Raw genomic sequence first — 11980 nt, forward strand, 5'->3', positions numbered from 1 at the left:
GTTACTGACAGGTTTTACTGTAATTAGTGTGGGGAATTTTTAAACTGGCCGTTAGTACAGGTGGCCGGTGTTTGCAGGGGGCCGGTAACACAGGTTTTACTGTAGTTTAAATCGAAAAGATTAAATCTTAATTCAAAATTGTATATACAATTATTACAATTATAAACTATAGTTTAATATCCAAAACATGTTTTTGATTTTATGTAATGTAATGAAAATCTTATTTGTAAATTATTGGTTACAATGTTTAACAATAGGAAATATTCAAGAATAAATAAAATAAAAGTTTAATCCTAACAACACAAAACATTCCAGGAATGTAGGTACTACCGTTCTATTCCGTGAACATCTATCTGATTAAATTATGGGTGGAAAGTTACCACAAGATATAAATGTCTTCCTGGAGGGGTAAAATTTTCCATTACAAGATTTTAAGAGAGGCCATTTACTGTTCAATTTGCGTTCATTTTCAAATTTGCCGCGCGAATATCTATGTAGCGTCGCGTGGTCATTGGTCATCCATCACATTTCATATATTTCATTTTCGTTATAACCGATAACCTAAAAATTTAGTAAAAATTTTGATTGGAAAAAAATGCATCGATAAGGGGGTGTGGGAAATGGAAGAAATTAGTGGCTTTTTTGCTGTACTGTCTACTAGTTTTTGCTCTGGGCTCTGGCTGGATCTCTTGTTTAAACAATTTTGTAAGTATTATAAAATCCGTTTTCAATTTTCTTTATTCTTTATGAAACGAATCATTTATGCATGCATATTATTACCTGTAAATAGTAGTACCTATTTCCTATTTCTTTTGATTTTTAATTGTAAAGAATAGAAAAATTACCGTTCATTTTAATTTTTTTTAGAATCAGCTGAAAGTGGTCTACAAAAAAAACCAAGAAGGAAATGTATAGCCTTGTGGCTATGAAAGGCAAAAGAGAGATATAAAAAGTGTATTGGCTAGTTGGAAGAAAGTCCACATTGTCCATGCATAATAAGTTATTACTTTATCAACAAATATCAAGAAGATAGCAGGAAGTCACGAGCAACAGGAGCAATTGAACAACTTCATAAGTTCAAGAATATCGAGGAAATCCAGCTCCTCGATACTACTGGGCAAACTAGAAGATTGAAGAGGACAAAGCCTTTTGAACTAGTTTGAGTGATAGGTGATAGTGAAAAACGGAGCATAGTGCTTGTGTGCTGTGCCTGTGTATGTTAGAATAGTGCACGATCTTGTTAGATTAGATAAGAGACGCTATGGGGTAAGCTCTTCATTTTAAGAAACAGTAGTAATTTAGGTTAAATTAAAATTGCTCATTGGTCAGTTATGACCAGATTGTTTTTTTATGTTTGGCAAAAAGGACTTAAGTCAGAATTGCACATTGATAATGTTTTGATGATTTCTGGACCAGAAAAAAACTGTTGTAGATGTAAACTGTATGTACAGTAGAATCTACTACAGTACTGTAGAAATCATCAAAACATTATCGATGTGCAATTCTGACTTAAGCCCTTTTTCCCAAACATCAGAGAATTGTAATGTACAATAATTCTCCTATCTGCTTTTTCATGAATTTTGTAGGAGACGAAAAACCATTTTTAGGATCATCTGCTTTCACATGTAAATTTTGACATGTTTTGTAGTAAATAGATAGTTGAATTTACTACAAAACATGTCAAAAAATATATGAAAACAGGAGGTGACTATAAAAAAAGTTTTTAGTCTCTCTTACAAGACTCATGAAAAAACAAATCGGAGGTATGTCACATCTGTGACTATATCCAGGGAATGTCTAAAAAATATACTTTGATGTCCCAAGAACCAAATATAACCTACAGTCCATCTAATTTACTTACTGTTGCACGTCATTATCTACGCCAGAGATCTAAGTTGACATAGTTGCCAAAGTATAAAAAGATCCTGAACCCATTTTAAATAAAATATATCACATAATTATTGTAAACGTGGATTATACAACAAAACAAATTAATATTCAATGTAAATAAGTAAAAACTTAAGAAATAGAGAACAAGAATTAAGTTATAATCTTTTAAGATTTGCAGTGCAAGCGTTTTTGCACTGCATTGTTAATAATTAAAAAACGGCTCCGAACTCTTGGCAAAAAGCCGGTAGGTTTCTTTGTATAAGTATGTCTACAATAACAACTAAAACAGTTGTCAGATACCTCGATGATTATTCCAAGTCGTTATAAAATTAGGTGAAATTTATATTTTTATAGTAGAGGATCTTTTTATAGTAAAGTAAATAATAAAGACAGTAAATATAATAAATAAAACAGATACTTATAGTAAAGAATATAAACAAATATGAAGTGTCATCACCACAACTGTCAAATAAATGTTACCAATTTATTCTAAAATGTCACCTTCGTTCGATTACAGTTACAGTGGGATCCGAACAAATCTGCTTCATAAAAACGCTTTATAATCCATTTATACAAATTAAATGAAACATATTATTGTGTATTTCTTTAGGTTAACATTAATAGAAATCTTCAAATATTATTTCTACGCGTATATAATAAAATATGTCTAGAGTCTGTATTTCCAGTGTACTCAGCAAAGTGATTCTAAAAAAGAACACACCTACCGCCTAAATATGTCGTGTTGGTATCATGGGACCTCACAGACTACGACGCGGATGATGCACAACAGTTAGTAAATTAGACGAAGTATGTAGATATATACAGGGTGTAACAAAAATACAGGTCATAAATTTAATCACATATTCTGGGACCAAAAATAGTTTGATTGGACCTAACTTACCTTAGTACAAATGTACACACAAGAAAAGTTGCAGCCCTTTGGCTGCAACTATCTTACGAAAAAACTATAGTAAAATTTGGACACCCCATAAAAATATTTTGGGGGTTTTGTTCCTTTAAACCCCCCCCAAACTTTTGTGCACATTTCAATTTAATTATTATTGTAGTACCATTTAAACACAACGTTTTAAAAACTTTTTTGCCTCTTATTGCTTTTTCGAAAAGTCAATTTTTATCGAAATATTTTGAATATTTGTCAAATCCACCACATATTTGTATATGGTTAAGTACGATTATGGAGACTTGGTAATAATATGCAGACTTATTTATGCTTTACATTTTTAGGTATATTTTGAACCATATTAAAAAAGAAGCCAGATCTCGATAAAATGTGCCTTATCGAAAAAATACAAAGAGGCAAAAAAGTTTTAAAAACATTCTGTTTAACTAATGGTACCTCAGTAATAGTTTAATTGGAACGTACACAAACATTTGGGGGGTTTAAAGGAACAAAACCCCCATAAAATTTTTATGTAGACATGTTAAAAAAGAAGTCGCAACTCGATAAAAACTTCCTTATCTGAAAAATACTAAGAAACAAAAATATTGAATTTAACTAATGGTAACTACCACAATAATAAAATTGAATTGGAACGTACACAAAAGTTTGGGAGGATCTAAGGGATCAAAACCCCCATAAAATTTTTATGGGGTGCACAAATTTCACCATAATTTTTGTTTAAGATATTCCTGCCATAATACTGCCACATGTCCATTTTCAATAAAAAATCGCTAATAGTTTTCGATATAATCGAAAAAATCGATTTTCATTTTGTAATTTCAAAGGGCTGTAACTTTTTTTATGTGCATATTTGTACTAAGGTAAGTTAGGTTCATTCGAACTATTTTTGGTCCCAGAATATGTGATTTAATTTATGACCTGTATTTTTGTTACACCCTGTATATACAGCCGATTACGCACCACCTTAAAAATTGGGCATTTTTGATGTCTCGAATTTCCTAAACCTGTTGTTGCATCTAAGTGATTTTTTTATAATATTCTAGCCTAGGCCCTAGGCTATAGGTTAAGTACCTCCTTATGCTTGTCATGCACGGGGAGCTATACTGTAATATATATTATATCACATCGCTCTCTATAGTAATGAGTGAGCCTGTACATACGGAACCATTTGTTTAAGGTTTAATACCCCATATTTAAGGTGGTGCGTTAATTTCTTGGAGAAGTGTATTGTAATTTAATGTAAATAATGTAATATCCAATAATTGTAATTTAATATAAGATGTAATATAAGTTCCTTAAAAAATATATTTTTTATTTCCCACGACATTAGATGGATGTTCGGCAGCAAGACATTGGACCAAACTGGGACGTCCTATGAAGGCCCAATTGACGTCCACCGAACGTCCCTTCGGATGTTAAGTGGACCTCCATTGGACGTTTGGCAACGTGGCATTTGGACCAAAATTGGACGTCCTGTTAATGTCCAATTCACGTCCCCTAGGACGTCCGGTTAAGGTCCAATTTACTTCCGATTAAGGTCCAATTTACGTCCGATTAAGGTCTCATTTACGTCCGATTAAGGTCCAATTTACGTCCTATTAAGGTCCAATTTACGTCCGATTAAGGTTCAATTTACGTCCGATTAAGGTCCAATTTACGTCCGATTAAGGTCCCATTTACGTCCGATTAAGGTCCAATTTACGTCCTATTAAGGTCCAATTTACGTCCGGTTAAGGTCCAATTTACGTCCGATTAAGGTCCCATTTACGTCCCATTAAGGTCCAATTTACGTCCTATTAAGGTCCAATTTACGTCCGATTAAGGTCCAATTTACGTCCGATTAAGGTCCAATTTATGTCCTATTAAGGTCCAATTTACGTCTGATTAAGGTCCAATTTACGTCCGATTAAGGTCCAATTTACGTCCCCTAGGACGTCCGATCAAGGTCCAAATTACATCCGATTAAGGTCCAATATACGTCCCCTCGGACCTTAGATGGACGTCCAATGGACGTTCGGTAGCGCGACATTTGGACCAAAATAGGACGTATAAAGGACGTTCCTCGGACGAAAACGGACGTCCAATGGACGTCCCTAAAGTCCGTGAAGGACGTCCATTGGACGTCCTTGTGCTATTAGGGTGGTTTGATCCTTTCTGTACACTTTTTTTGCTGCTTAAAATTGTTAATAGTGGGTCAGAAGTTAAAAGAACTTTAATTTCCTGTACGCATCTCTGTATTTCCTTGCACTAGCTGGGATCTCTGAGATCTCTTTTGGTATTTTTGAAACATTCCTTTTTCCACGAGTCTGTAATGGCTGTGCTGCTTGAACGATAACTTCACCATCAAGCAAAGAACGTATTTTTTCTCTTTTTCTTCTTTTTGTCCTTTCACTGGAGTGCTTAAATAATTTAGAAAGCCGACTTGGTTCCATTTATTTATTTTCTACTAGTTTTAAATGTTCCATCTTACCAATCTTTATTTGCTTGTAGAAATACAGCACATTTTCGTGAGTCTTTAACCATTTCTCTATCATCGCCGTTTTAAAATTTCGTAATCTTTGTTTTAAACTGATTAAATTATCAGATATAACAGTTCAATAAATGAATTTCCAAATATTTTAATTTGTCCTCTAGATTAGGAAAATCTTCTAGCTCCATTTGGTCGCAAAGATATTTACGGAGCACTATGTTTAGGCCAGAGCAGTCACCAGATGTAGCTAAAACAAAAAAAAACGTAACTTATTATAATTATTAAAACAAATAAGTAGGTACTTTTATTTTTGTGACGTCATCCTATATAGCAAAATTAAAAACCCCTGTATTTCGGGCATCCGCAGCTAAATTGTACGCCATTAATTAGCCAAATATATGCAGTACCTATGCTATAAAATAAATGGCATTGCTCGACCGGAGGCGATAACTAAATGACTTATAAACAGAAATGTCACTATAAAATGGCTTGTTTTTGACTTTCTAAAAATAATATAAAATAACAGTAAACTTTCTATAAATATTTCAAAAAATATTCATTCTTACCTGATTTATTCGATTCCATCACAATCACTTTGAAAAATAAGGTGAATATTACAAAATGTCACAATTTTTAAAAAGTTGACTACTAAGCTAAGATAACAAAACTTCACTAACAGCTACATGCGCGCGCATTCGCACGTGCGCGGTGAATAGTTATGGAGCGGGGCGGATTGGCTGTGAGTTTCGACGGTAGCGCTCTCTCGCGGTTTGAAACTTATACTTTTCTGATAAAATTTATGTATGTGAAATATACAAAACGAGAAAAATAGATACTTATCTAGAAAGACACAAATTATGAACTGAAATATTATTGTAACCTGATTACTAAATGAATACACAGAATTAATAGTAAAATTAATTATGTTTTTTTATTTTATTCATTATAATTTTAATATTTAATATATAAGTTCGTGCGACTGGATGACTGCTTACGCAAGAGACCATTGAGTAAAAGAATACGTTTAAATGAATTATTTAACATTTTAAATGTTACCTCTGTTTATTTTTGTGTGCTTACTGATTTGCTTATTAAAATTTGTAATTTGTATGAATTGTAATTTGTTTGAATTCTATCAAAATGGATATTAAACATTATACTGGATTCAAGTCTTATTTCCCATGATATCCAATTTCAATCAGCAACACCAAACAAGGAAAGGATTTAGTAGATGCAGGACATGTACGCAATGTTTCCGAATATAATAAATGCATCCAGTACTGTTATATTCAGTATTTTTACATGAATCAATACAACAGCTGCAATATCTTGTTTTCTTTTTTGAAAAATCCATATTATCCGCCATTTCAGTTTATGAAGTTTATCAAATGCACAAAACAAAACTGCCAACTGCCACTAACACAGCGTTGCCACATTTTATTTAGAAAATCTACTGTAAGTTTAGCTTACTAAAATCTACTTATCAAAAACTAAAATATACTATAAAACTTTATTAATATATTTGTATATAATTTAGGACTTTTTATAATAAAAATAACAGCTGACTAACTAGAAATTTTTTTATTTAGCTAATGCCTCGACAACTAATGGGCATTGGCATGGTGATGGTACAGTGGATTTTACCAATTAGGTAGCTAGTGTAAAGTCGACTTTGCACTACATGATTTATCATGTGATTTGTCATATGATTTTTCCCATGACGAGTCGCATGACAATGCTTATGACAAAACAATGCAAAATCACATGACAAATCACACAGTGTAAACATGTAAATTTCACTCCATGACCAAATCATATGATAAATCATGTAATGTAAAGTCGACTTTATGTGTAGTGTGTGTGTGTTGAGTAAGTATCTTGTTACTTTGCAAAGTCGATGTCATTGTCTTTTCAGAGACGCTAATTGTATCCGATCCGAACGTCTGCGGTCCCCCCGATGGGTACCGATCCCACAAGGATAGAAACTATTTTCATTTATTAATTTATAATAAACGAAAAATTCTCTACCCTGGTGAGATTCGAACTCGCGACCACTCGGTCCTTTCGATCCAAAGATAGGCGCTCTTACCACTGAGCCACAGAGGGAGTTTAACTAGAAATTAATATGACTGTTGGTAAACAAAAACCAAACTTTTTTATATTTTAACTGGGGAACAAAATGACCAACTATTATTAATTTTTATCAGTTTTATATTTAATATTTGTATATAATATTTTGTCATCCACTGATTTTAACATCTGCATGTCTGGATCATATTTTTCAAACAATTATTTCGCATTTTATATTAGAAACACGCAAACACAATATTTGTTGTTTTGCAAAGTTACATATATTATAATTAAGATATTTTAGTTTTCCATCGTTAGCTTCTAACAGGCTCACCGAATGCCAGAACTCTTCAATAACACCTGAAATAGGTACTGATTGCACTGCTATACTTGAAATCTGCAAGTTTGTTACACCAGAATCAAGTTTCATTTCTGTTTAATATTCATCATCTATGTCCTGGGGCTAGATTCCGTGCACTGTAGATATCTACATTTCGCTTTCTATCGATGTCAATTGTCGTGAAAATATTTGAATTTTTAGCTTTAATTGAATTATTTTCTAGTTTTGCTAGTTGATGCTGAAGTGGCACTTAGTAAAACAAGAAAATATTTGAATTAAAACTAAAAATTCAAATATATTGACATTGATAGAAAGCGGTCGGCGGTGTTAGCGATTGTACACAGAATCCCACCCCTGAATCTTATTTTCGGTAATGACATTGGGAAATTGTTACAAAATGTCTAAAAATTAATTTAGAAATGGGGTAAATACTACTAAAAAGCAAATTTTATTTTTGTCATAAGAAAATGTTGAAATATACCAAAAATCTATTAAAAAATATTGCCTATAGGGGAGTGCAATTAGAACGAAAAGATGTTTCGGAAAAAATCGAACAAGGTTATATTTTTCTAAAACTTTTTTTGTTAGTTTATAAATATGTTAAAGTAAAAAGTTCTACTCACAAATTTCGCCGCTAATTGTTTATTAATTGTTTAAACAATAACAATTATTTTGTATAAATAATGTTAAGAATATGGGTGAATTCAACATTTTATTTTGATTAAAAATGTTTTTATTTTAGTTTTGATTATGCTGAACCCGAATCTGACATTACAATTTGCAAATTCAAAAGGGCGGATTCAAAATGGCGGATTTTTCCTAAAAATCCTTAAAAAGGTGTTGTAAAATACGAATTTTTTTTATAAAACGTGTTTGTTTACATATATGTGGTTATTTTTGAGAGGTTGCTGAACCTGAATCAAATTTTGATAATTTGACTTATAAAATGCAGATCCAAAATGGCGGATAACCTAAAAAATAGTTGTAAAATCATAATTTCTTTACAAAATGTATTTATTTATACATATATTTATTTTTGAGAGCTTTGATAAACCTAACTTAAATGTTAACATTATAAACTATAAAATGGCGGATCCAAAATGCGGATTTTCTAAAAAGAACATAAAAAAGAACATTTTTCTAAAACATTTATTGTCTTTATTTTTAACAGGTTGTTGAATCTGAATTAAAGATTAAAAATTTAAATTTCAAAATGGCGGATCCAAAATATCGGATATTTAAATGAAAAACAAGTAGAATCCAATCAAACAAATATGGAATTTCATTCTTAAAAAAAAAAGATAAACAAATAATTTTCACAATAATATTAAAAATTAAAATTTATCAGAAAGAAAGAACAAATTATTCAAAATAAATATCTTCAATATCACCTCCAACTGCGCTGACATCTTCGCTTTCTTCAATTTCTTGTTCATTAAAAACAATTCAAACAGTTTTGTCCGAAACAATGAGAATAATATTGATAAAATATAATATTTTATATTTGCATATTAAGTGTTAGACCATGCACAGCTATTTATGACGAATAACTGTCTTCATAAAATTAATAATAAAACAGTTATCATAAATAATAAGTGAAAATTTAATGATGTTGGGTATAATTAATTTGAAACAATATTTAAAAAAACAAATTTTCGATTAGAAGGATATAATTACATATTGGAACATAGTTTTTAATTCCAAACAACTTTCCTTTATAAAAATTTTAGATATTGTGAAATATAAAGGTACTTTACTCTTGAGTGAAATTCATATTTTTTGACATACCTCGTACAAAATTAACAAAATTTGATATTTGATGGTTGCGTCGTATGTTATATACGATGCAGAGTATTTTATAAGGAATAACTTTTTTCGTAAAACTGATATTAAAAAAGTTATCAATAGGTTCCAAGTTACGCCGACATACTGTATAAGAACTAAAAAAAAATTTTTTTGTTGAACATTTATTATTGTTGAAGCTTATTTTTAAATGTATTTTAGGTAAGTTTTACAGAAAAAAGTTTTGATCACTCTGTATATACATTTTTTCAGCTGGTAATTTTCGGTTTTTGTATTACATTTTTGTTATCTTTCTTAGTTTTCTCAAAAAGAAATTGTTTATTTCATTTTTAAACTAAAATTATTCAATGTTTTTGAAAGATTACATCCTAAGATTTAAAAAAATATCAAAAAAATGTATTAAATTTATTCAAACTTGAGTAATACCGTCTTAAAGTGGTGGGAATGCTGTAAAACTACGAAGTTTTCAAAAATTACATTTTTTGAGACATCGTATTATTTGAATTAAATTTTTGAGATTTTTTTTGAATGAAACATCGTTTAGTAAGATGATTGAGGGGTAAGTTGTGCAAATTTTAGAGTTTTATAAGTAAAATTGTTTTAGTTACACATTTTTAAATAATTTTTAAACAAAATTCATGTAAGGCTAATTTTCCGCCCACACCGTACTTATGTCCATACATTTTATTTCTTTTTATTGCAACCATAAGATAGCTTATTTCATCTTCTTTCATGTCCATTTTGTAAAATTTCTTTTGATCCATTAGTTAAAGAATTACATTAAAAAAACTCAACCGTGCACTTCTTCCAACGCTAGTTTACAGTGCGCCAATGTGTGTGAGAAGGGTGACTTTAGCGTTATAAATAAAAAATTACAGAAGCTAGAGATTTAATTTTAGAAAAATCTTTATATAAGTTTTTTTTGTAAAATTTTCTGATTTTTTCAATGGTTTTTGTCAGTTTTTGTTGTCAGTTTTGTCAGTTGTTGTCTGGTCAGTTTTTTTCTAAAAATTATATTTTCGGAGTTATTTAAAAGAACATCTAACTTCGCTGTTCATTTGTTTAATAAAAAATGAAGCACCCACTTCTCGAGTAGAACTTTTTGATATGTTGTTTATTAAACATTTCTTAATGAAATTACAAAAAGTTTTATCTTGTTTGATTTTTTCCGAAGTGAAAATCTAAATGCACTCCCCTACTACTAGAATTTTTTAAAAAATATCAAAAATTTACCAAAAAAGTAGAAACCTACTAAATGTGGCAACGCTGCACTAACAGCGCTGGCGATAACCGTCAAATCTCCTCTCCTCTACCCATGGCGCGCCATTTAAATTTATCAGATAAATGCACAAAACTGCCACTAACAGCGCTGGCGAAAGCTGTCAAATCCCCTCTACCCATCGGCTCATGGCCAATAGTAAGTTTTTGTTAAGACAAACCATAATGTGTCTCTAGGATGTGTTTTGAATTTTTTACGTCACTTTTGAAATTTGACTTTTGGTCGGCTAGTTATTTAAAATCAACGTATGTGCGCCGTGCGGGAAAATTTACTTTCACGCACGCCGTGCGGGAAAGTGCAACTTTCGGAAACGAAATTCGTGCTAGAAAGTGACTGTTTAAGCACGGCCGTAGAAAAAAGTTGTTTTTAATACCTAATTTCACCATTGTATCTTTAATAGATCTGGATCCCGCGTATCAAAAAAAGTTGATTAATAGCAAGCTGAAAATTTGTTAATAGCTTAACGGTATCTAGTCGGACAAACTGTGATGTATGGGAACACTAAAACAGGGGAAGTTTTAATTGTGGAACAGGTTAAAAATTTGGAACGCCAGACTACGAAAACGTTCCATGGATTTTGTCGGACAGAACTTCCAATTGATTTGTTACAGGCCCGGACTGGGCCACCGGCCCGCGGGCCGGTGCGCCTTTTGCCTTGGTTAGTCTATCCATTAAAAAAATTAAACGCTGAAAAAAATTTTTTTTGAACCTTTACACAACAATGATGCAGCTATCATTCCCCTAAAAAATGTTTTTACTTGCTTCTGATTTCGCCGTTTGGCACCGAAGGCGCTACATAATAAAGCCAGTGGGTACAAAAAAATACCAGATATCAGATAATCAAATAGCTTAGATACGATACGCGGCGCCTCGAAGACCATTTTTACTATTCGGGCGCCTTTCGTAGGTTCAATATCCGCTGTTTCTATTGTAATAAATAGCTTAGATGCGACGCGCGGCGCCCCCGAAGACTATGTTTGTGATTCGGGCGCCTTTCGTGGGTATCAATTTCCGCTGTTTCTATTAATAAAAATAGCTTAGATGCAACGAGCGGCGCCCCCAAAGACCATTTTTTCGATTGGTGCACCTTTCGAGGGTATCAATTTCCACTGTTTATCAAATAACGGATATTTATACCTATGGAAGGCGCCCCAATCGGAAAATGATCTTCGAGGGCGCTGCGCGTCGCATATAAGCTATTTGTTT

The 11980-nt window shown here is 31.8% G+C and overlaps 1 long non-coding RNA gene across 1 annotated transcript; it reads left to right on the forward strand.

Moving 5' to 3' along the window:
- Positions 1–228: 228 nt before the first annotated feature.
- LOC126881260 (uncharacterized) lies at positions 229–4936 on the forward strand. Its single transcript, XR_007696773.1, has 3 exons — positions 229–705; positions 868–4349; positions 4460–4936. It is a non-coding gene; the product is annotated as an uncharacterized LOC126881260 (long non-coding RNA).
- Positions 4937–11980: the final 7044 nt, after the last annotated feature.

This window comes from Diabrotica virgifera, chromosome 3 (genome assembly GCF_917563875.1).
Source record: "Diabrotica virgifera virgifera chromosome 3, PGI_DIABVI_V3a".
Taxonomy (NCBI): Eukaryota; Metazoa; Arthropoda; class Insecta; order Coleoptera; family Chrysomelidae; genus Diabrotica; species Diabrotica virgifera.